Here is a 25,600-nt window from a genome sequence, read left to right on the forward strand (position 1 = left end):
TTCAAAAGGAATTATGGTGGGTCTGGGAGAGAACGCCCCCACCCCACAAAGTCGTGGGACATCCCCTGTAATCTAGTATGTTACCGCTTCTGCGGTAAACTGTATGAGCAGTCACACCAAGGGGTAAAGAAAACGAAGCAGCCTCACCTCAGCGCAGGTCAGGATTTACTGCCAAGCGAGACCGCGCCAACCTTCAGAAAAAAAACGTTCAGTGTTCAGAGCTTTGTGGACTTCAGTATTCAGCAGTTGAGGGATTGATTACCTGCCAAGTGTTCAGAGGCGTTACGGCCAAGCTGCAGAGCAGCGCTTCTCAAGGTACCATCTCTGGATCAGTGGCAAGTGCCTCCCCTAAGAATGTGTTAGAAAAGTGAATTCTCGGATCCCACCCCAGACTTTTACTGAATCAGAGACTCTGGAGATGCCCCCCCCTCCACCCCGTCTGTGTTTTAATGAGTCTTCTAAAGGATTCTGAAACCCACTTCAGGGCAGGAAGTGGGCATTCTTGGAAAGGTTCAGCATAAACACTGGTCTCGGAGTAAAGAGAACTGAGTCCTGGTTTAGTAATTCAATTTTCAATCTGCCAAGTAGGGATCGAGTCTACCTGTCCTTTTTGTTTAGCAGTGTTGACAGGAAGAGGTAAAGAGAGTGCATGTAAACAGGCTTCGAAAACTGTAAGGTACTACGTATATGTTAGTTATTTTAAATAAGAATAAAATCACAAGTGGAACAGAAGTTAATTAGCAGAGCAAGAATTTATAATAAGAGAAAGTAAATACGCTAGACGCTAGACGTGTAGGACGGCACTTCTGAACCTGGAAAAACGATACAAGAAAACCATACAGTGTTTCCTACCTCGGGTCTCTTGTCCCTGGAGGCCCCCAAGCTATGTTCTCAGTCAGTTCACAATGACATGGCAATGTACCAAAAACCCTGAAATATTCAATGAAGTATACATATGAATACCCTACCCCCTCTCATTCCAGAAAAGACTTAAGTCCGAAAGATATATGATGTTCCGCTGTTTGGATTTCTGTGCTAGCAACAGCAAAGAGAAGAATCCCAAGAGGCAGATAAAACAATGGGAAGAGGCTTGAACAGTCAGGAAACCCGAATTCTAATCCCAGCGCTACAACAAGTGAACGGGCCGACCTTGGACAAGTCCCTCTGCTCTCTCTGGGTATCACCTCCCAGTTCTTAGCACCTGCTCTTCTAGTTGAGGTGTCTTATCTGCTGCTTTTTTTTTTCCCTAGTTCCTAGAATTGGACTCTACAAACGGAAGGAGGGGTGAAAATACAGCAATCCAGTGACAATGAACCTGAGATGAGCTGTCTCCCATTCCACAAAAACGGATTGGAAACAGAAATACAAGCTGGATTGGGTTTTAGGGTACTGAGCCTTTATATAGTAATCCTACTGTATATTACAGTTCCACCACACAGGCAAGGATTTTTATTTGCAGTGGGTTTCCTAAAATGGTTATTGATACTATTAAACAAAAAAAATTTCACAAAGGAGAGCTCAGTCTGTACAGGAATTCTCCTCTTTCCTGTGGCCACAGTCCAACAATTAAACTTCAGTCAAGGTCACTGCATCCTGTTCCTACCTGCTCACCTTGGATCTGAGGTGACAGCATACAGCTGCCCTATCCAATCTCTTTGGCACTTTGTATCTTACCTGGCAAAGTCATGTCTTCAGTGCCTTTCCTGGCTGCAGCAACTACCTTACCAGGTAAATACCCCCTGAGGCATTGGCTCATGTTTTCTAACACATGCTTTCCAGTTTTTATATGCTCATGTGGGACACAAGATGGTGATGGGTCTTTTGGGCACCAGACTCGCTCCCAATGGTTAAAATTTACACCTTGGATGATTCATTGAACTTCTCCAGGTTATGATTTGTGCATCTGTAAACTGGGAATACTACTAGTCCCTATCTCACAAGGTGACTGGGAGTATTAAATTATATTCTTTGTGAAAAACCCAACCCCCTATCCAGAACAGTACCTCCCACATGGCAAGAGCTCCCGATCGAAATGCCATGTCTGTCCTCCAACTACTCTCCAGCTTCAGTCATGGAAACTCCATTCAGCTCAGCCCTGGAGTCCTCAGGAAGCCGTGGTGGGACAGAAACCTCCCCCCTTGAGCCAAAGATAACAATTCCCAGAAGAATGACAGCAACTCAATATGTCCTCAAGCAAATCTGGTGGCACACGTGGGAACGATGCAAACCCAGCAAAACCAACCCCAGGTGAGTGTAGAGACATCACACTGCCGGTCTTGGGTGCTTCTATTAATAAAAGTGCTCCAGGGCATGATTTGGTTTAAATACTGCTATAGTCATCCTGTGTTTTTGTAAGATTCCTGTGTTTTGTAAGCAAAGTAAGACCACATAGAAAGTCGTGTAGGCTAACATGTCAAAATAAATTCTAATTGTAGATGAACTGACTGGTTTGTATATGGAAATGGAAAGCAAATTTTTCATTACAGTTGTTTCCTGGAAACATGTCAGGAAAACAAGCAAATAAGCCAACAAACAAACAAAAACCAAAGAACCAGCCTGAGAAAGAGAAACCTCTCTCCTCGACAGGTTCAGCATGAAGTTACTTCTCATGGCCTCTAGATGGTGGACTTGGGTTTACAGGGTAATTAGTTCACCCTTCAACAGCTAGGGGGGAAGAAACTGAAGACTGGGTTCCCAGCAGTCTTCAAGCAGTACAGAGAATCTTCAATATACCACATGTGGTACTAAGTGCTATCTGGGACAAAGAACAGAACCAACCTGAGTCCTCTCGTCAGGAAGCTGGTCGGAGAGAGAAACAAGCCTAGAGCAAGAATTCGAACACAAAGTAGAACACGATGAAAGTGGCCAGAGTGGAGACAAAACACGAGAGGAGTTTATTTTCGACACCTTAGAGAAGCAACCGGGGAAGACTCCGTGGAGGAGGAGGCCTTGGAAGTGTGCCTTGAAGACAGGAGAATCAGGAAGGACGGGCTGAGAGAAGAGGAGTGGCAGGGGAAGGCTTTCCAGGAGTCAGACACAGTCGAGGCAAAGGCCCACTGGCAGCCAGTTTGATGTTTCCTCTTCTCTCGCCCTCACACCTTCTCAAGGGAATAACTCTTGACTCCACCTCTTAAACTTTTCTTGCCGGACCAGAGAAGTTTGAGTTCCTCAAGGTTAGAAGCACAGTTCCAGTCTGCTGGGTGTTCTTAGTTCTTAACATGGTGTCCGGGTCCCCCAACTCAAAATGTGCTTACTGAATATACATATGAACTCATGAATGCATGATAGTCCATAAGCTGTGCTGGGCAATATGGTGGCCACTAGCCAGTTATTTAAATTTAAATCAATTAAAGTGAAGTAAAAGTGAAAAATTCAGGTCCTCTCTTGCACTAGCCACTTCTTAAGAACTCAGTAACCACATGTGGCTAATGTGTACATTACCAGACAGAGCAGGTATTGCCATCATCGCAAAAAATTCTATTGGTCAGTAGTACGGGAAGGTAAGAATTACCACAATGTTAATTATCACCGAGTGCAATTTTCTTAAGTATCTCTGCGTATGTTTTCTCCTCTCTCTGTCTCTCTCTTTGCCTACATGTGCTGATCATTTTCCTGTTGATCCCTGACTTCCCTACTCTGCTGCGGAGTCAGTGTGGATCACTGATTCCTGCCACTCTTTCCCAGGCTCCCTAGGCACCGGGTACATCAACAGGAGACTGGGTACAGGAGGAAGGGGAAGGTCTACCTCCACATCTTCCCCCACCTTGGCTTTAGGAGGTATCCCTGGCAGTGAAAGCATCTTCTCCATATTCCCAGCAGCCTTCTAGGAGGTTCTAGGACCTGCCACTGGCCCTACTTCTGGGGGGACAGGGGACACCAAGTCTTCCACATGGCCCTTCAGCCCTGGGAGTGCTGCTAGATTCCTGCTTCGTTAATTTCCAGTTTGTCTCGTGGCTTCTTCAGTTCTACAAACACCTTGCAACCAGTTCCCAGCGTTAAATTCCTTCTGTTGAACTATCTGGTGTGAGATGTTTTCCTGCCTGGATGCTGACCGATATATTACGCCTATCCAGGTGTCATATTTGAAGACAAGCAGTTATCAGTGGAAAATGAGCAAATATGGACTATCTATCTTTGCAGACAAGAAGTAAACCCTGAAAGTGACCACATTCCCACATCTCGGGTGCAGCATAATTAGCATTAGTTTGCATTAGAGAGAACACTTCTATTATCTTAAAGCCCATTTAATTTTTGTTAATTTTTATCGCTGTTACTCTATTTTCTAGAAAAGGGAACTGAGTTCGTCTAAACTCTAGTTAAGATTCCGCGTTACCCTGCACGTAGATTTTACCTCGCAAAGAAAGCACTTGAAAAAAACATCTTGCGAAGCATGAGGGGTGAGTAGAGTCATGGACAGAAGAAGAATGGCAGAGCCCTGGTAATGGCTGAAGCTGGATGACAGGGTTCATCACACATGTTGTTTACTTTGTACGTGTTTGAAATTTTCCATAATAAAACATTATCATAAAGACCACAGAAAGAATCTCTAGGTTTCTCTGGCTTCCAGGCTCAAGCTTTTCCTACCAATCACCTTGCTCCAAAAGCATTTTTATAAGTGTACTCAACCACAGGAGGCCAATTCCAACCCAAGGAAAATACAGAGGAGAGGTACCAATCCACAGGAAGGGGAACTGGGCAACGCATCGGAGGAGCCGCCACATCCCAGGAATCGCATTCGATGGAAGAGGCACCATTGCCCTACTCCTGATTTGCAACTCTTCTATTGCTATAAATAATATTCAGGCTGGAGAGAGCAGAGCACGATTGACAGGATGAGGTAGGGATGCAAGACAGGATGAAGATATGCAAATGAAGCAAAGCTCTAGAAGCAGAAACTTTTGTGAGCAACTTTGGGGGAACGTGAGAAACAAAAAACACAAAAAAGAGCGGAAGACTAAGATCAGGCAAATACTAATTATTTAAGAGAACAAATAATTTCAAAGTTTCCCTGTGGCTACGGGATGCAGTCTGGACTCTGCAGGGGGAAGGCAAGCCAGATTCCGTGCGAACCGCCAGGGCAAGACTTCTCTCAGGTCGCTCCTGGCTCCTTCTCCGCACAGTGTCGATAGCAAAATTTTTACAGCCATTTGCACTCAGCCTGCTGTTCTAGGCTTCCTCGGTTTTCTACCTGCTGTTCCCTCTCACTGGAATGTACTTTTCCTCTTTCCTCTTACTCTTTAAGATGCAGCTTAGCAAGTATTTCGCTCAGGAAGGGTCCATGGAACCTCAGCCCCCCTCGCCTCAATGTTCCCTTGGCATTGATGATAGTGAAGTGATCTGCCTGGGTACCAGCCTCCCCACGAGCCCATCCTTACCTCCTCCAGGTTCCATCCCGTGTGATGCATCTCTGTGTTTGCGGTATCACGCCCAGTGCTTAGGACTCTGCAGGTGCACAGTGTGTGTGTGCTGCACCTTACGTAGCTGTTCTGGAGCTCGTTCTATGTGGCTTGTGAATGCAAAGAAAATGAGATAGTGGCTTTATAGCCTTCCCGAGTCTACTCAGGACTCACCAATGTTCTCCACCTATTATCTCCATTGAGTCTCAGACTCATGCCTTCAATTAGGCTGCCATGTTCTTTTTTTTTTTTTTTTAATTTTTTCAGTGTTTATTTTTGAGAGAGAGAGAGAGAGAGCATGAGCAGGGGAGGGGCAGAGAGAGAGGGAGACACAGAATCCAAAGCAGGCTCTGGGCTCTGAGCCATCAGCACAGAGCCCGATGCGGGACTCGAACTCACCAGCTGTGAGATCATGACCTGAGCCGAAGTCAGACGCTCAAATGACTGAGCCACCCGGGCGCCCCTAGGCTGCCGTGTTGTGAAGGAGCAATATTTCAAGTGGGTATTGAGATTGCCAAGGAGCCTCTATCACTACTGGGTCAGATGATTTGGGAATGCAAGATAACAGGATGACGGCAAAGTTCCTGTCACATAATAATAATAAAAAAAAAGTGCTTCTGTCAAACATCCACCTTGATGGTCCTTTACCTTATGAAATGCTAAGAATAAAGAGAGGTGAACAAGTACCATCACTATCTGAGACCAAATAAAACTGAAAGTTGACCAGACCACACTCTGAACTAATTCTGATTCAAGTAATTAAATGTTAAGCGTGTGCTCGACGTTACAAGGAAAACGGTTGAAAATATGATCCCAGGGAAACCAGAGGGGGTTTTCAAGGCAGTTGATATCAGAGAATGATCTCAGTGAAATGGAAGAATCTTGAAGAGGACTCAGGACAGGCAGAGAAGGTGAACCCTATGCCCCTGACTATAATGTGAAATTATTTCGAGTCCCACCTGGGACAACTTGGTTCAAAACTGTTACTATTTTATAAATCAAAGGCAAATGGAGCACCAAATATACTGTATGAGAAGGATAATGTTCCCACTGTACTTGTGATCATTCTAGAACACGGATTCAAACCCCAGGGCCAAGCCTCTCCAAATAGAAAAATCCAACCTTTGCATAAAGCACGACTACAGGTAGGTTCCCTATGGAAAGTGACATTTGTATCTTCTTTCGAAGTTTTTTTACATAATGCGTTTATGTTTAGTGTTTGACCTGTTATCATTAAAGTCAAATAAAAACAAACAAACAAAAAAAAAAACTGGTTACTCTAAACTTCCACGGCTTTACAGAAGTCCAGTTGAATCCCCTTAACCGTGTTTCTGTGAAGATTACTAGACTCTCAGGGAATGTCGTCAGCAGAGGGTTGGGAATGACTTCGTCTAGAGAACTCAGAAGTGGGTAGATAGAAGCAGAGTAAATAGGGCCCTGAAGCAGTGAGATACATTTTTGGAAGCATACTGATGTTGAGAAAGTTACTTCCCCCTTTCTGTGTCCTGATCTATAAACAGAATAATAAGAGCTCCCTCGCCTGCAGCTGAGTGAGCACATGTACGTGAAGTACACAGTAGAGTGTTTGGATGTCACGGCAGCCAAGTGCATGGTGAGGGGAACGAGAGAGTCTTTCGGAACAGCCCTGAGCAAAGGAGGGCGAGGCAAAGGCCAGCCAGGTTCTGAAACCACAGCTCCTACGGCAGAGGGGAGAGGTAGGTTCTGTGGGCTCCGGCAGCCTGGTCCACACTCCAGCTCCGTTTCTCCAACTCCCAGACTTGGGCAAGTTTCACAACTGCCCTGTGCCTCAGTTTCCTTGTTTGTGACACGCAGGCCCGGCACGGGGCTGTTGTGGGGACAGTGCCCGGCATGAAAGGGTTCCCCGGAGATGTGGCCGCTGAATTGCGGCTGATGGACAGGAAGGGCAGGGCAGGGCTGGTGCAAGAGAATTGATGGCCTCAGCCCACAGCATTCGGGAAGAGTCACGGCTCCCAGCTCTGCTGGAAGCTGTGCATGTCCAGGGCGGGCATCTTCGCTTATGAGGCTGACTTGTGCAGCAGACCACGTGGCCATCTCTTTCCTTCTTCAGAGGGCAATCTACTCTGCTCCTGGGGATACATTTCAAATCTTGAGAGCATGAGCTAACAAAACCCTGGGCGAGGTTCTCTTTCTATCCCGAGGACAGCAGGGGCTACATGACAGTGGAAGCTGGAGGATTTATAGCTCATTAAACTACCAATCACAAGAGTATTGATTATGAGAAGACATCAACCCAGAGGACTGTGGCAGGTCAGGGGAATGACAATACAAAGAATACGTGTTTATTGTGCTCACCGCGGACACTAAGGTAGAGAGGAGAGAGGCTTTGAAGATGGGTCCTGCTGGGTTGTACATGCTCACTAACCAATGGTTGAGTGAATGAAGGAATGAAAAATCAACATTTAAAAGGCTTTCAATAGGCTAAATTATAGGTCAAAAACCAATATGAAATGTAAAGGGGATAGATGTTAAGTGTTGCCCGAAGCTAGACATTTTTACCTGATAAAAAGAAATGTAACAAGGATTCAGGAGATAGCTCAAGCAAGCATACGCTAAATAGATAACTATATAATGTGACCTTCAGCTGTGTTATGAAGGTCAGAGCGGAAACACACCCTTTGGAGCTGGCCGTGGCAAAGCCCCATGGTGCCCTGCTTCTGGTGTTCAGGCAATGCTTTGGGAACTCCACTTACGCTCTGGGGTGGTGCAAAGGCAGAACACCAGCAAGAGCCTAAAAACTATCACGGGGGAAGCAACTCAGGGGATTGATCATTCTTAGTCTGGAAAAAGAAAGAAGCCTTACTGGGGGCATGAAAGCTGACTTCAACCATTAAAAATTTGAAGCGCTGGGGCACCTGGGTGGCTCAGTCGGTTAACCGTCCGACTTCGGCTCAGGTCATGATCTCCTAGTTCGTGGGTTCGAGCCCCGCGTCGGGCTCTGTGCTGACCGCTCAGAGCCTGGAGCCCGCTTCGGATTCTGTGTCTCCCTCTCTCTCTGCACCTCCCTCATTCATGCTCTGTCTCTCAAAAATAAATCAAAGGTAAAAAAAATTAAAATAAAATTTAAAGTGCCGTCAAGTAGATGATGATTAGCTGTATTATTAAACTCAGCAGATACTTATCGAATGTCTGCATTTACAAAGTACTCATTTTGCAAATATTGGTTGCTTACCTCTTCTGCGCCAGGCACCATCCTAGGCACTAGGGAAAGGGTCTCTCTGCTTTCATGAAGCGGCATCTAGTGCGTGATGGGTAAGACAGCCAATATGCAAGTATTGGAAGGAGGAAAGTATGGGTGATGGGTGCCTCACACATTTGCCTTCAAATCTAGTAGGATATGCTTATTCTTTGTTGTTCCATTAATGAGATAAAGACAGACTGTAATTCAATAAAAGGAAGAAAATTTTCCCAATAGAGCAGGGACTCTGTGAAAAAGTAGTGAATTCTTGGGGCACCTGAGGGGCCCAGTCAGTTGAGCGTTCAACTCTTAAACTTGGCTCAAGTCATGATCTCATGGTTCATGGGATTGAGCCCAGTGCTGGGCTTTGCACTGAAAGTGTGGAGCCTGCTTTGGATTCTCTCTTTCTCCCTCTCTCTCTGCCCCTTCCCCTCTTGCATGTGCTAGCACTCTCTCCCTCTCAATAAATAAATAAACATTAGAAAAAGTAGTGAATTCTATCATTGGAAATATGGAAAAAAACCAAAAAACCTGTGTGGCTATCTTTTAGGGATATTGTGGGGAATTCCCAAATATAGGTTAAAACTGGATCAGTGGTCCCTAGAGCTTTGGATTTCCTAGACAAGTACAACTGAAAACATGGCAGGTGGCAACACAGGGTCACCAAGTATTTATATTTCTACATATACGAATAGAAACCCAACCATCATTAACATATTTTCATTAAAGAAAGGTCATTGTTTTAGAGACTTATGAAAAAAGGATGACACACTATCAGAATAAGAAATTTTCTAAGAGGGGCGCCTGGGTGGCTCAGTCAGTTGAGCGTCCGACTTCGGCTCGGGTCCTGATCCCACGGCTGGTGGGTTCGAGCCCCGCATTGGGCTCTGTGCTGACAGCTCAGAGCCTGGAGCCTGCTTCGGATTCTGTGTCTCACCCTCTCTCTCTGCCCCTTCCCCACTCATACTCTTTCTCTCCGTCTCTTAAAAATAAATAAACATTTAAAAAAATGCTCTAAGTAAACTTGGTGACATTAAAATTTCATAATAATGGCCTTATTTTTCTAACTTTGCAACAGACCTTTAAAAATCCCATCATCAGCCTGAAAGAGTTGACAGCCTGGAATTTGACAATGGAACCAGATGACCTTGAAATTCTTCCTAATAGTGTTTCAGTGTGTTATGTATCACAATTTACTACACTTGTTTAAGTGTGGGGTTTGGGAGCCGATGTCCATGAATTTAAAGCCACGGCTCGAACTAGCTGTGGGCAACTTTCTCTCACTGTCAGTTCCGACTCCTGTGACAATGGGGATAATGACATTTATTGACTCGTGGCGCTGTAAGAATTCACTGAGATCACGCAAACGGAGCACTCAGTGCCGCAAGTGGCATGTAGTAATTGCTCAATAAAAACGTGGCTACTACCCCTTTTGGTCAGACTTTCTGTCCCAAAGGAAATGGTGAGGTGAAGGGCGTTTCTTATGGATGATGGTGTCAGTACACAGAACTTTCCATACACCGTACTTGGAGTACTTGGATTTCTGGCGAAGGAACAGATCGCCTTTTTAGCATGTAATACTTGAACCCTGCCCCCGATTGCCAGGAAAAGGAAGCATCACAGCTAGCTCCTAAAAGGATGGTTCTCTCCGCCCTCTCCTACATTATCCATTTCCCTACACTCCTGCCTCTCCTTTCGCTTGCCTCCCTTCTCTGGCACTTACTGGCTTCTCCACAGAATGCCTGGCCACTTACTACTTTTTTTCTTGCCTCTTGGAGCCTCTTCTGAATTCTTTCTTTCTTTTTACGTTTTGTGTTAGTTTGTCTGAATTCATCTAGTTTGTGGTGGTCGGTGGAGCCTCCTACATTTTCTCTTCCACCTGCCTGTTTTCTCCCCAGTTTCCTAGGGTCCAGCTTCTCCTCCCCTCTTCCCCACCCTGCCTGCAACCGCCAGCGTGGCCAACACTGTGAGCACACTTTCAGAGTAAATCAGCAAACCTCGCTCCAGGTGAACACGCCTGAATGCTGTGGGAACGTAAGTCCTTAGGCCTGTGTTTTCAAGTCTGAATGATAACTAACGTGCAAGATGACTTATGTTTGAAAGCTGAGCCACACCAGTCAACCCTCCACGGCTCAGGCTTTGTGACAATGCCCTGCAGGGTCTATTCAAAAGGATGCGTTGTTCTAACAATAGCTGATGCTTCTCTTGTTTGGTAAGGAAGTGATACGCTGTTGTTATTAGCAGTGATCAGATTTAAGTCCTTGACAGGTGCTGAGCACTCTAGAATTCAAGAACTCTATTCGTCAGCAGCAGTAAATCTAGACAAAAAGGTTCCGAAATAAGTTCTTTATACACAGGTCTTAACCGAGAGACGTCAGCGGAGCTTCTACGATTTGGCATTTGCGTAAATTAAAATGTGCTGAATAAGTCCTGCATTACTTTTCATTAGTGCCTATGCCAGCTCCACATTTATGACTTATTAGTTCAAAATGTGGCTGGCCATGCTGGAAGAATAAAAGCAGGGTGTGGTAGAATTATTGAACACGGTCCAATGGATAAAAACTGGTCCAAAAGTCAGGACATTCAGACTCACGTTGGAGATTTCTTATTATAGATATGGGCTATGTATAACTGATTCTTTAGGATCTCAACAGATAAGCGGAAGTTCTTCTCTGCCTGAGAGACTGCTACACTTTTTATTCATGCCCTCTATTTTCCTTTTTCTTTTACATTTTCTATATAAAAAGTAGGTCACATGGGGCCTTGTGGGATACTGTTAAGACTTTTGCTTTTGTCTTTAATGAAATGGGAGCCAGCGGAGGGTTTTGAGCATTGGGGAGACGGGATCTGCCTTACCTTTTAAACAGGATCTCCTTCATTCATGTGTGGGGGACTAGAGCAAAAAAGGAAGACTATCTAATAGGCAGTCGCAGTAATACAGGTAAGAAATGATGGTGGTGTGGATCCACGAGGGTAGAAACAGTGGAGATAGTGGAAATGGAAAATGGTAGCAATCATGTGCTTTGAAGAAGCAGTGAACGCATTCCCTGATAAGACTGGTTGTGCCTCATGAGAAAAAGGGAAGCGTCATGGATGACTGTAAGAATTTTGGCGTGAACAACTAAAAGGAAGAGTTTCTTGCTATCTCCTGAGATGGGGAACCCTTAAGGGAAAGAAACTGCCAGGGGTCGTGATCGGGTGGCGGTGGTATGGGTCATGAATTGGGCTTAGGTCTACAAGGTTTGCGAGGCCTTGACGGGAGCAGGGATGCCAAAGAGCAGACGAAGATCCAGGTCAGATACGTGCATTGGAGGGTCACCAGTGCATCCGTGGTGTTTATGCTGTGAGATGGGATGGGGCTAGGGAGAGTGGAAAGGTAGAGCCAAGGCCGAGTCCGAACACTCCAACTTGAGGTTGAACAGAGGAAGACAAATCAGCAAAGTGGCTATAGCACAGGCCTCGGGCAAGGTAGGATCCTGAGAACCAGATGGAGAAAATGCTACAACGGGGAAGAATCAGCTGTGCTCAAGGCTGATCTCTTAAATAGGTAAAAAACAATGTACATATGTAATCAAGGTATTGTACCCCTCTCGAAATAAACTAATACGTCTAATATTAATTACACATTTCAAATCAAACGTCAAGGCTAATTCTGCAATATTATGACAGACCATTTCCGACACCTTTAATAGCGTCTAACCGCAAATAAAACTGATGGCAAGATGCATTCCTAAACTTAGCAGAGAAGCATTAGGGCTACGGAGGTTGGCTCATTTCATCATCTCTCTGCTTCCTTTAGCATCTTCCGTGGGTTGTAAAGTCATTTTCCCAATTTGGGAAGAAACATTTACCCACCAGGGGTGCCATGTTCTCTGGGTCAAAGATTCAGGACTGTGACACATTTATCTGTCAAATTCAGTATCTAGCCATGGGATCCGGGCACTGTGTTTCAAAGCTGATTCTGCCCAGATTCCAGATGAACAAGCTGGTGTCTTTCTAACTGTTTAGTTCTGTGAGCTATGTCAGCAGGGGACCCAATGCCCAGTTCTTCCAGTTGGAGTTAGTTTCGGAGCCCTGCATATTGAATATACTTCTAGTTATGCCTTACACCAATTTTTATCATTCGCTTATTTCAGTGTTTTATCACCTAATTTAGGGAGAAGAAATTCTGCTCCTTTAACCAAGTTGCAGCTAGTTTCTTTTCCCCCTCAATTAGATTCACCTAACGTCTTTGCTCCGTGATTGAATTCCACATTCTCTCCCTATGTTTCTTGTCTGGATCTTGGGCATAGGTTTAGAATCACTTGTATTAAGAAGAGAAGATTAAATGTAAGGTCGGTAGAAGCAGTAAGACCAAACGTAGACTGGATTTCTTTATTCCACGGCATTGCACTGAGGGTTACTGCTCCAGGGTTTGTTAACATGGTGTTCAGAATTGTAAAGGATGCACATCTTATTCGTGCTTAGCTGTGAGAATACCACACAGAAGGCCTACAGACTTCTGGGATTTGGGCCAGAGGAACCGTAAAAGAGAGACAATAATGCCTCATTCATTCAAAAGACATTTATCTGGTGCCTCGACATGGAATCAATGCCTGTGTCCCCCCAAAGTGCATATTTTGAAACCACACCCCAAATAGGATAATATTAGGAGGTGAAGTCTTTGGGAAATAAGCCAAAGGGTGGAGCCCTCGTGAATGGGATTAGTATCCTTTTAAGGAGGGGACACAAGAGCTCGCTCCATGTCTCTGCTCTCCACCATGTGAGGACACAGCAAGAGTACAACCATCTGCAAACCAAGAAGGGGGCCCTCACCAAACCCCGGATCTGCCAGCACCTTGATCTTGGACTTAGAAGCCTCCAGAGTTGTCAGAAATACTTGTTTGTTGTTTAAGCCATCCCATCTATGGTATTTTTGTGATAGCAGCCCAAGCTGACTAAGACATGCCAACACCTGCCTGGCACTGTGCGAGGTGCCAGGCAGGGTTGAGATGCGAGGGTGTCCAGTGGCATGGTGAAGCTGATGAATCTACAGCTCGTGTCGATTCTGATCGCTTCAGGTATTGTTCCTTATAGGCTATTACATATAATGAGTTATCACCCGGGATGACAGAGATACGAAACTGAATAGAATACATTTCTAGCTTTTAGGGGATTTTTGTTCGTTACAATGATGTCAAAGAGACATCTCTTCCTTCTGATCTCAGCTACAACAACCTTGATGGCCAAAGAGTAAACAGAAACCTAGGGCATACTTCCCAGGCTTGTTGAAGTTACTGTGTTTCACAACAAATGCCCTAGTGTGGCTTCATTCATGTAACGTTCTAAAAATGACAAAATTATAGAGGTGGGGAACAGAACAATGATTTCCAGGGAGTGAGGGGAAGGGGAGGCCGGAAAGGATCGTCGAAGGGAGTTCCCATGTAGTGATGATGGAACAGTTCTCTAAGGAGAATGTCCACAAATGAGACAATTTCATAGAACAACACACACACACACACACACACACACACACACACACACACACAGTGAATAGATGTAAAATTTGGTAAAATCTGGGCACCTGCATGGCTCAGTCGGTTAAGTATCCAACTTCAGCCCAGGTCATGATCTCACCACTGGCGAGTTCGAGCCCTGCGCTGGGCTCTTTGCTGACAGCTCAGAGCCTGGAGCCTGCTTCCAGTTCTGTGTCTCCTTCTTTCTCTGCCCTTCTCCTGCTCATGCTCTGTCTCTCTCAAAAATACGTAAACGTTAAAAAAAAATTTAAAAAATAAATAGAAATTGGTAAAATCTGAGTAAGCTCTATAATCTAGTTAATAGTATAATCCCAATATCAATATCCTGGTTCTGATAACGTACCATAGTTAAGTAACATGCTACCTCTGGGGAAAGCTGAAGGAAGGGTACAGGGGATCTCTCTGTACTATGTTTGCAACTTCTTCTGAGTTTATAATTATTTCCAAAAAAGTAAGAGAAAAAATCATGTATTCATTCATTTAAAACAATAATAATAGGCCCTTTATATGCAAATAAATTACTGCCCTATGATATTAAAAAGTTTTCATTTTAAGTCAGCTTTCTCTGTCCCAGAGTACCAATAATGAACCAATCATTTTTCACAATCACCTAAGCCATGCGTCCTCATCCAGCTATGAGTTATCACCACCACGTCTTTATTTTAACATATTTGATTCATAAAATTAGTATGTGCACAAATCTTTTAAATTTTGCATTCTCTTTCAGGTAGGAGTTCTAATACTAGGACAATATCCCACGAGTAAATAGACTCATTATTCATGAGTAACAAAACTCAGGAATAAGCTCATTTATCACAGCATAATTTATGATGGCAGAAAACTGGAAACAATCTAAATATTCAATTAAGAACATTCTGACAGACACCAAGAATTGACGAATTGAAGGCAATCAAAATGTTATTGTAGGAGAATATTTAGTAATCTGGAAAGCTGCCCTCAGTGCTTTGCTAAGTGAAAAAAAGTTCTTCAGTAGGGTACAGAACGATATGCATACACATGTATTTGCATAGTGAAACAAAAGATATTTAAATGTTAACGGTGCCTTTTCTCTGCATGATGGCATTATAGTGTTTATTTTATTTTTTGAATTATTTCAATTTTCTGAAATGTCTACAGTGAATATCTATTATATTTGTAATAAATGTAAAATGAAAAAACATAATTCATATATTAAGCCCAGGTTCTGTATAAACCAGTGTTTCTAAGCTGTGGTGAGTTGACAGAGTTCCAAAGATGTATTCAAAGTGGTCCATGGCTACTACTATGAGAATGTTTAATGTGGTGTCTTCATTTAGATGACAACCTTAACACAGTAATATTGACATCTTCTGGATCATCTGGACGATCATGGTACATCACAGATGACCAGAGCCCATACTGGCATTTATTTTTATGTCTGCAGGGTTGACACGGCTGCTACTCATTCTCACAGACTAATGAGAAAAGAAACAAGTCAAATGTAATAGATGTATTTGTACAGCCTGCTGCACCAATTAGGGTTTGCAGAACTTCCGAGAGAGAAAGTCCTGGAGAATATGGGGCATGCCAAACTCCAAAGAACTTGAGTCAGCATTCAGTACCCAGTTCACATTGTGATCAGTGAATCAACTAGCAAAGAATATCATCAGTCACACTAAATTAGCCAGTGTTTTATAGTGGTTGTTTTTAGTTTTGATTGTATTTAATGTTTGGCCTATATGAAAGCAACAAGTATAGGGACTCTGTGCCTATTTATTTTATTTTATTTTTGGTGCCGATTTTAAATACAGTTTTATTTAAGACATTGCATTTTCCACTTACCATACAGTGCTTATAAAGTGCAATGTTTATTTCCTTCCCCTGCACACACATTCCATATTCAAGTATCAAGGATGCCTAGTTTATTTACTACAGCAGCTTGACTTTAAAACTTCCATGGTGGGGCGCCTGGGTGGCTCGGTCGGTTAAGCGTCCGACTTCAGCCAGGTCACGATCTCGAGGTCCATGAGTTCGAGCCCCGCGTCGGGCTCTGTGCTGACAGCTCAGAGCCTGGAGCCTGTTTCAGATTCTGTGTCTCCCTCTCTCTGTGACCCTCCCCCATTCATGCTCTGTCTCTCTCTGTCTCAAAAATAAATAAACGTTAAAAAAAATTAAAAAAAAAAAAAAAAAAAAAAAACTTCCATGGCATTTGCTACCAATTTGGGTCCTTCAAACGTCTCATGCAGAACAATGCTAGACCTATTCTCAGGTTGGCTTAATCAACCTCTTCAATGGTGGGCACAGAGGAGGCACCACCAGATGGGGGAGCTCCACCACCAGGGAAGCCCCAAAACATTCCTCCCAGCACGCCTCCTGCGCTCTGGTACAGCTTGGTCGTGATGGGGTTGCAGACTTTCTCTAGCTCTTTCTGCTATGTTCAAATTCTTCCTTATCAGCAGTCTGGTTCTTATCAAGCCAGTTGATGACTTCATTACACTTGTCAAGAATCTTCTGTTTGTCCTCATTGTTGATTTTGCCCTGAAGTTTTTCATTTTCAATGGTTGCTTTCATGTTGAATGTGTGAGATTCAAGTGAATTCTTGGAAGACACTTTGTCCCACTGCATCTCATCTTCAGCTTTGTACTTCTCGGCTTCCTGGACCATGAGTTCAATGTCTCCCTTGCTCAAGCAGCCCTTGTCCTTTGTGATGGCAATCTCCTTCTCTTTTCCTGTGCTCTTATCCACAGCAGAGACCCTGAGGATGCCATTAGCATCAATATCAAAAGTGACTTCAATCTTAGGAAAGGGGTAGGAATGGTGGTATTGCCCTTGATAAGTCAGTCATGACTCCTCTGCCAGTTTCAATGCCAAGAGAAAGAGGAGTGACATTCAACAGCAGCAAATCTTGAACATTTTCATATATTTCTCCAGAAAGAATGGCTGCCTGGGCAGCTGCATCATAAGCAACAGCCTCATCAGGGTTGATGGTCTTATTCAGTTCCTTTCCACTGAAGAAGTCTTGAAGAAGTCTATGAACTTGGGAATATGGATAGAACCACCCACCAGGACAATATCATGGATCCAAGACTTGTCTAGTTTGGCATCCCAAAGGGCTTTTTCTACAGGGTCCAGGGTGCCGTGGAACAGGTCAGCACTTAATTCTTCAAACTGGGCATGAGTAATAGAGGTATAGAAGTTGATTCCTTCATACAAAGAATCACTCTCAATACTGGCCTGGGTGCTGGGGGGCGCCTAGGTGGCTCAGTCGGTTGAGCGTCCGACTTCAGCTCAGGTCACGATCTCGCGGTCCATGAGTTCGAGCCCCGCGTCGGGCTCTGGGCTGATGGCTCAGAGCCTGGAGCCTGCTTCCGATTCTGTGTCTCCCTCTCTCTCTGCCCCTCCCCCGTTCATGCTCTGTCTCTTTCTCAAAAATAAATAAACGTTAAAAAATTAAAAAAAAAAACACTGGCCTGGGTATTGGAAGAAAGTATATGCTTAGCACATTTGCGAGCAGTATGGAGGTGACGGACTGCCCTCTTGTTCTCGCTGATGTCCTTCTTACATTTACACTTGAACTCTGCAATAAAATGGTTGACCATTCGGTTGTCAAAGTCTTTTTCACCTAAGTGGGTGTCTCCAGATGTAGATTTCACCCCAAGGATCCCATCTTCAATAGTGAGAGCTGACACATCAAAAGCGCCACTTCCGAAGTCTAATATGAGCACATTCCTTTCAGCTCCAACCTTTTTGTCTAAGCCATAAGCAACAGCCACAGCAGTTGGTTCATTGATGAATCTGAGTACACTGAGGCCTGCAACAGTTCAGCATCATTGCTAGCTTGACGCTGAGCACCACTGAAGTAAGTAGGTACTGCGACAACAGTCTTGGGAACAGTCTTCCCGAGGTGGGCCTCTGCAATTTCCTTCATCTTTGTCAAAACCAGAGAGGACATCTCTTCTGGATAGAAACAGTTTTGTCTCTCCCTTGTATTCTGCTTGGACTTTGGGCCTGCCAGCATCATTCACCACCATGAAGGGCCAATGCTTCCTATCGGACTGGACAACAGCATCATCGAATCTATGTCCAATCAGGTGCTTGGCATCAAAAACTGTGTTGCTGGGATTCATTGCGACTGGATCAATCAATGGTTTGGTGTCACTAAGGGTGACATAACTGGGGGTGGTTTGATTTCCCTGATCATTTCCACCTTCCTGTGCCGGAAGACACCCACACAAGAGCAGGTGGTGCCAAGATCAACGCCAACTGCAGGGCCCTTAGGTAGAGTTGCTTCCGTGTGGTCCCTGCTCAGCACAATCTGGAGAGCCAGCATGGCGTTCATGGACGCCCTGTGCCCGTTTAGCTTTGTGTTGTATTCACTCAGGTAGCACATTGTGAAAACTATTAAATTGAAGCCTAGACATTTTGTTTTCCTTTTCCAAGTGTCTGCACACTGCTCGGGTTTGAGAAACACTGTTATAGAACCAAAAACATTCCGGGGCACCTGGGTGGCTCAGTCGGTTAAGGGTCATGATCTCACGGTTCACCAGTTCGAGCTCCGCGTCAGGCTCTGTGCTGACAGCTCAGAGCCTGGAGCCTGTTTCAGATTCTGTGTCTCCTTCTCTCTCTGCTCCTCCTCTGTTTGCACTTTGTCTCTTTCTCAAAAATAAATCAATATTAAAAAACCCAAACATTCTTTATGCATGAACACAGTACCTTTAGAAGCTACATAAACTCAGGGCACTAAGATGTCACTTAACACTGACACTCCCAACAGCATGTCACTAACCGAGAGGTGGATCCAGTTGCAAAGTTGGTCTCGATATTAATTTGGCACCTCAACTACATTTTTCTTCTTCACAGACATTGTATTAAACACCATGTTAGGGTTCCAGATCAGTTGGCCAGAGCCCTTTTCATGTAAAGTGTTCCTGGACCAGGAAGAACGATATGTCCTGGGGTACATTTGAAATCCCTTCTTTTTTCATTAGACCAGGAAACATTTCATAGCAGAGGTTTGGGGCTACCTGCCCTTGTCTTCCGCTTCGTTCCAGGCCAACCTTTTCTATAAATCTAAGCAGCTCTTCCTCCTAAAAGCGTTCCCTGCCACAAAACAAATGCTATTATACGTTCATATAATTGCCCAAGGTTTTACAAACAGCTTGACAGGGCCTGTCTTACTGATTCCTTATATTGCAGCAGCATTAAAATTCTCATCTTATAGGGGCGCCTGGGTGGCGCAGTCGGTTAAGCGTCCGACTTCAGTCAGGTCACGCTCTTGCGGTCCGTGAGTTCGAGCCCCACATCGGGCTCTGGGCTGATGGCTCGGAGCCTGGAGCCTGTTTCCAATTCTGTGTCTCCCTCTCTCTCTGCTCCTCCCCCATTCATGCTCTGTCTCTCTCTGTCCCAAAAATAAATAAAAAACGTTGAAAAAAAAATTAAAAAAAAAATTCTCATCTTATAGATATCGAAACTAATTTTCAGAGAGGTTAAGTGACTTTCCCATGGTCAAACAGCTAGTAACAAAATATGCCTAAAGTAGAAGTGTTTGATTCCAATTCTCCGATTTTTCTCCCCCAACCCCTGGGAATAACTCACAACTATTTCTCTTTCCTAGGTCATTAGGAGTAAAATGTTTAGTTAACAAAACTTCTTCTGCATGACAAATAATAAACACTTAACTCCCTGAGATACTTGCATTTTCAAAGCAGAACGCCAGGTTGCCCAAATCTATAACATCGAGAACGGCGGAAAAGATGTGTTTGTTTCCTAGGGTTGCAAATTACCACAAACTCAGTGCTTTCCAACAACAGAAATGCATTCTCTCACAGTTTTGGAAGCCAGAGGTGTGAAATCAAGGTGCTGGCAAGGTTGGTTCCTTCTGGAGGCTTCAGGGCACAGTCCCTTTCCAAGCCTCTCTCCTAGCTCCTGTGGCTGCTGGCCGTCCTGGATGTGCCCTGACCTGCAGACACATCACTCCAATCCCTGCCACCATATTCCTATCACCTTCTCTTCTGCGTTCTCCCCTTCTCCTTTCCTCTTCTCAGGACACTTGTCATTGGATGTGGGGCTCACCCTCATCCAGGAGGATCTTATCTTGAGATCTTTAACTTAATTATATTTGCAATGACACTTTTATCAAATAAAGCCCCGTTCACAGGTTCTGAATGGACCTACCTTTGGAGGTGGGGCACAATTCGAACCACCGCATGAGGGTAACTCCAAAGTGAACACTCCTGTTCCTGGAATACACGAGGCAACTCAGCAATCCTATATCCCACCCGCTATCTTCTAGCCAAAAACAAATGTCCTGCGTCTGGAAATTTCCTCCAGGTTCTGGATTCCACCTCTGGTATCCACCTCTAATTGTTGGTTTCCCATCTTTATGTATTCTGCCAAAAACTGGAATTTCTTCTCTACCTTGCCTGTTCATGCGATCACCTCCACTGGGAGGGCTGCCTGGTTTTCACTGGTTTCTCTACCTGGCATGGTCATCCACTCTCCTGGGTACTTACTCAAGTCCACTGAATCCAGACTTCCAAGAAAGCTCATTGCCCACCCCTCTCATCCTCAACTACCATTTATCTTGAACCAGAATGCTAACATCGGGGAGACATGACTGGTTGCTCTCAGAGGTGAAGGCAGCACTGCCCTGCCTGGGAATCAGTTTCTCCCATTAGTTCCTGACAGTTGATGCTTTTCATTGCTTCTTTCTTTCTCTTGCCCCTGCCCTCACATCGGCATCTATTCCTGTGGCCCAGAAATCCCAGGCATTGTCCATGCCCCACTGCATGTAGGGGAGACCTGGCTCAGGGCTCCCGTGGCCACTATCCCATAGCAGTGCAGCGAAAAGGTGGTACTGGCCATTTTCAAGAAAAAAAAAATGACCAATATTTGTAAGAAAAGAAAGGCTTCTCTCTGCCTTGGACCCTATTCTCTATGGCCGGTGGCACTTCTTAAAATACCTCCTCCACCGACCACCGGCGGGAGAAACACCCATGATGGTTGTTAAACATGCACCTTTCTGAGCCCAATTCTAGGCCACTGTAACAGAAACTCTGTGAAAAGACAGAGAACTCAGTTTTTTAGCAAGTTTCCTAGTGATCCTCTTACAACTAGATTCCAAGAACCGTCACCCAGGATAATCAGAGGGACAAAACTCAGCCATGCTTCCCGGCATCAGCAGGCAACTACTGCTCCCACACAGAACACTTCCTGCAGCACGAGTTTGCCCACAGTTTCGGATCAGAACCTCCTGGCTCCAGAATCACCTTTCCTCCTCTGTCCTTAATGACTCAGGCAGGAACCAGCCCACAGTCTTATCTCTTTCCGCTTTGGTTTTGGGGAAGGTGTTGCCCATCCCTGCAACTGGGCCATTCATTGCCAGTGCCCCCCAAGAGTTTCCTTTGAGTTTTGGAAAGAGGGTCGAGATTTGGGTGCCTTTCCCCACGAGCTCTAATTATCAAAGGTAAGAAGAAGTGCAGAGAGGAAAAAAAAGCCGCACAAGATGCCCCAAACCTATCCCCAGGAGGAGGTGTGCCTGCCTGCCTTTGACTTGTGTAGTGCAGGAGGCTGGTCCGTGCGTGCGGCCCCCAGTCTGAGTATGCTCAGGTCAGTTTCAAAGTAACTTGTGAACTGTGCAAGCAGAGGTAGTGGGTGTCACTTTAATTTCTGCTTGAACATGTCCCTGAGGCTTTCCAAATCCTCCACAATCATTAGCACATCTTCAGGCACGTGGCAAACGGCTTTAATGGTAAATATACATATACTGATTCACTGGACAATGAAAATACTCATCGTCAAGTCAGATGTCTTTCTTCCACTCCCAGCAGAGCCCAGAGAAGTCGGATGCCTGAGACTTCGCCCTTATAATGAGGTGGAAGCTTGTGGACAGACGCATAAATAAATAAATAAATAAATAAATAAATAAATAAGAAAGCTCTGGAAAACAGTGCTTGTGATTTGGGGAACTTGGTAATGTTGCCACTAACATATTAGGAATGAATGTATCTGAAATGCTGAAGTAGCAGAAGTTTGAGTACAAAACCCAGAAACTTGAAAGAACTGGATTCAGCCTACCAACCAGCACTTAGTTACCCAGCACTTACTATGTGCTAAAAAAAATATTTTACATGTGTGTTGTGTGTCTAGATAAGTGTCCGTGTGTGTGTGTGTGTGTGTGTGTGTGTGTGTGTGTGTTGCAATAAAAAATAATTCTGCAAGCTCCGGCTGCTGGGCAGTTCTTGACCTTGGATGTTTAGCTTTTCAAAGGCCTGCTGGCTAGATTTAGGTTAGTGGGATGTACCATTAAAGGGTGGTATCTAGAATGTATTTTTCATTCCTACCTACCCTTCCCTGCTCCCACACTCTTTAAAATAGATCTTCACACAGAGAGAATTATTAATAGTAGCAAAACTTTTACATGCACAGAAAAAGTTTACAAAAACCTCCCAAGATAATTGTATCCTGCTGCACAGCGAGCAAGTGTTCTGGGCCTCTGAGGAGAGGATTTGCTACTTGGTATTTGTGTTTTAGGGCAGGGTATGGGGGTAGTGGTATAATCTCAGAGGAGGTGATCTGGAAGGGGATATTGTTACTCTTTTGATCACAGACCACACTGCTTGAAATATTAATCTTTATAACTTCATAACCACTAAGTATTTATATCTAAGGTGCTATACAAAGGTAATTTGCTATAAAGTGAGTACTATACTTTTGCTTATGTTATTTGGGATCTGCTCGTGAAAGCTGTTCTCGAAACCCTGCTTTTGTTCACAATGACCCTCCGGCCTGGTCTAGAGTACCTTACTAGCTATATATTCAATTCTTAAATGTGGCTTGGAATAGAAATTACTCTAGAAATTTAAATAGAATCCACGAAATAAGTATACTTTTAATACAGTTTAGAAATGTAGTTCTTTGATATACATCGAATATATCGGTTTTGAATCTGTCAATTTCTTTCTAATACAAACAAACTATCAGATGTTAAATGTTGCAAAGGCAGAAAAAAAAGGCTAACCTGGCAGTAAAATGGAGGGCAGGGTCTAGGAAATCTGAGATACACTGGGCACACTGCTTCCCACATTGTTATATCCGCTTCCCCATGGAAATCTATAGAAACACGCGCGCACACACACACACACACACACACACACACACAACCCCCTACAAGACTGTACCACAGATATTATTTCCTTTTCCACATACCAGGGGTAAAAGCACCCACTTCCCCAAATTCTGAGCAGTTCTTTCTTCTAAAGAAAACCAGTTATGATCTCATGAGTGTAATTAATTACAAAAAATTAATTGCAAAAATTACACAATAGCTGGATGCAACCTATTTTGCAATAAAAGATGGCATATCAGTAAATTTAATCTGCAAAGATTCATACTACCATCTTATAACAGGCTTGGGAAATTTGGATATGAGAGTCTCCGTGCATACTCAAAGTAAAAAAAAAATAAAGATAGATATGTAATTTTCTCAAATAAAGTCATTGCTCCAAATCTCATTAAATTCTGGCAGATATTTCTTGGTCTGTTTCATTTCTTTCTTAGGCTTCAAATACGCTTATCAAAGCCATAAACCTTTGGTCCAGTCCTCACTGATCTCAGCCTTCACAGCATTAATGATTTTGATGGGAGACCAGGGACGGCTGCTTGAGGTTTATAGCAATTTGAAACAAATGTTTCCATCCACTCTTTCTGTTCATGTTCATATAAGACTCAAGAGAGAAACAGGTCTTGTGCTCTGCTTTTAGTAAACCCTTTGCTTTAACGTAAGTTGTCTGTGAACGCTTTAAAAGACACACTTCACACTTTTAGAGGCCACCTCCTTGAATGACTTGGCTACAAATTATCAGTGAACTTTCAGTGTAAATAACGGCATTTTAATCCCTTCTACTTTATGCTTTATTCCCATCATGTTTCAAAAAACTAGACAAGTAGCTGATGGTTTCTCTGAAATAAAAATCACCGTATTTCATTTGGAGACTAGGTATACAATTAGGTATGGGGGGATTCAGGAACAAATATCCAAAAACTAAGTCCTCTGACCTCCACTGTCCACTAAAGGTGACAGAGACCTCTAAAGTTGACCCTAAAACCCCAAAGTCTCATGGGGAGCCTGGGTGGCTCAGTAGGTTAAGCATCTGATTCTTGGTTTCAGCTCAGGTCATGATCTCATGGTTCGTGAGTTCAAGCCCCACATCAAGCTTTGTGCTGACAGTGCAGAGCCCGCTTGGGATTCTCTCTCTCCCTCCCTCTCTCTCTCTGTCTCTCTCTGCCCCTCTCCTGCTCTCTCTCTCTCTCTCTCTCTCTCTCTTGCAAAATAAATAAATAAACAAAAAAAAATTTTAAACCCCAAAGTCTGAGCTCCTGGAGCATGGGAGTGAGACGGCATTGTGTCCCAGTACCAGAAAAATATTCAACGGCTCTTTTCCTCATGAACTTTTATCACTGGACTGTTTGGTCAAGCAGCCATAGACTGCCAGTGGGGTGGGGAACAGGGAGGAGGCAGCCAAGGAGATAAAGGCCAAGGTGCAGAAACACAACACAGTAAGAGGTCCCTTTTAGCATCCTCAGCATAGTCAGATTTACATGAAAACAGGATCAAAACTAATGCAGTCAAGAGCCAATGGCAGTATATGCTGCTGATTTTTAAAATATATCTTTCCTCAAACAGGTAGCAACCACTCAAATAAAAGATCTCAGTAAGAAATGAAACTTGGATTTCTCATGAGAAACAACAAAGTAATGATTTAGACCGTTTTAAACAGCTGCTTTATCTAAGTCTCCAAGGAGAATTTCAAGAAGACTCAGGCAAAGCATCCCTCTTTAAAAAGTCCACATTCAAAGAGTAGTAAGGACAGGACAAATACAGTAGTCTGATTGTTCAGAAGAACAAAAGCATTCTTGTTGCCGGGAACTGCTTCATGGACAGGGCACTAGACCTTGAAGGATGAGGATTTTTGAAATAGCGGTGGAGTTTGGGGGAAAGGAATCCACTTCAGGAGTGATAATTTTATATCATTTTAATTTTGTATTTGTTGATATCCAGCTTTGTGACAGGGTCAGGAAGTTTGTATTTGTCATAAGTTATTTAGGCGACTTCATGTGCAACCAAGTTTGGAAACCCATACCTTGACCTACAGCTGTGGTTCTCCCAAGTGTGGTCCCTGGACCCGTAGCCTCAAAATTAGCATGTCCTCGGAACCTGTTAGACAGACAAATGCTCAGGGCCCTCAGCGGACCTACTGAAGCAGAATCCTTAAGGGTGGGGCCTACAGATTTTAACTAGGGTGGGGCCTGCAGATTTTAACTAGAAGCCAGGGAAATGGGATGTAGGTGAGGTTTAGACCCACTGGCCTACAGAGATGCCAAAGTTCCCAAGGTGCCTCTTCAGGCGATTCCTGAGAATTTCTGATGCATGGGTAATTTAACAGTACTAGATAAAAAGAAAGGTGAGGGGCGCCAGGGTGACCCAGGTTAGG

The 25,600-nt window shown here is 44.1% G+C and overlaps 1 protein-coding gene and 1 pseudogene across 4 annotated transcripts in view; both read right to left on the reverse strand.

Annotated features, from left to right (window-relative positions):
* RCAN2 (regulator of calcineurin 2) overlaps positions 1-25,600 on the reverse strand; it is a 274,052-nt gene that overhangs the window by 159,301 nt on the left and 89,151 nt on the right. The window lies entirely within an intron of this gene.
* LOC102899482 lies at positions 16,233-24,351 on the reverse strand (annotated as a pseudogene).

Source organism: Felis catus, chromosome B2 (genome assembly GCF_018350175.1).
Source record: "Felis catus isolate Fca126 chromosome B2, F.catus_Fca126_mat1.0, whole genome shotgun sequence".
NCBI lineage: Eukaryota > Metazoa > Chordata > Mammalia > Carnivora > Felidae > Felis > Felis catus.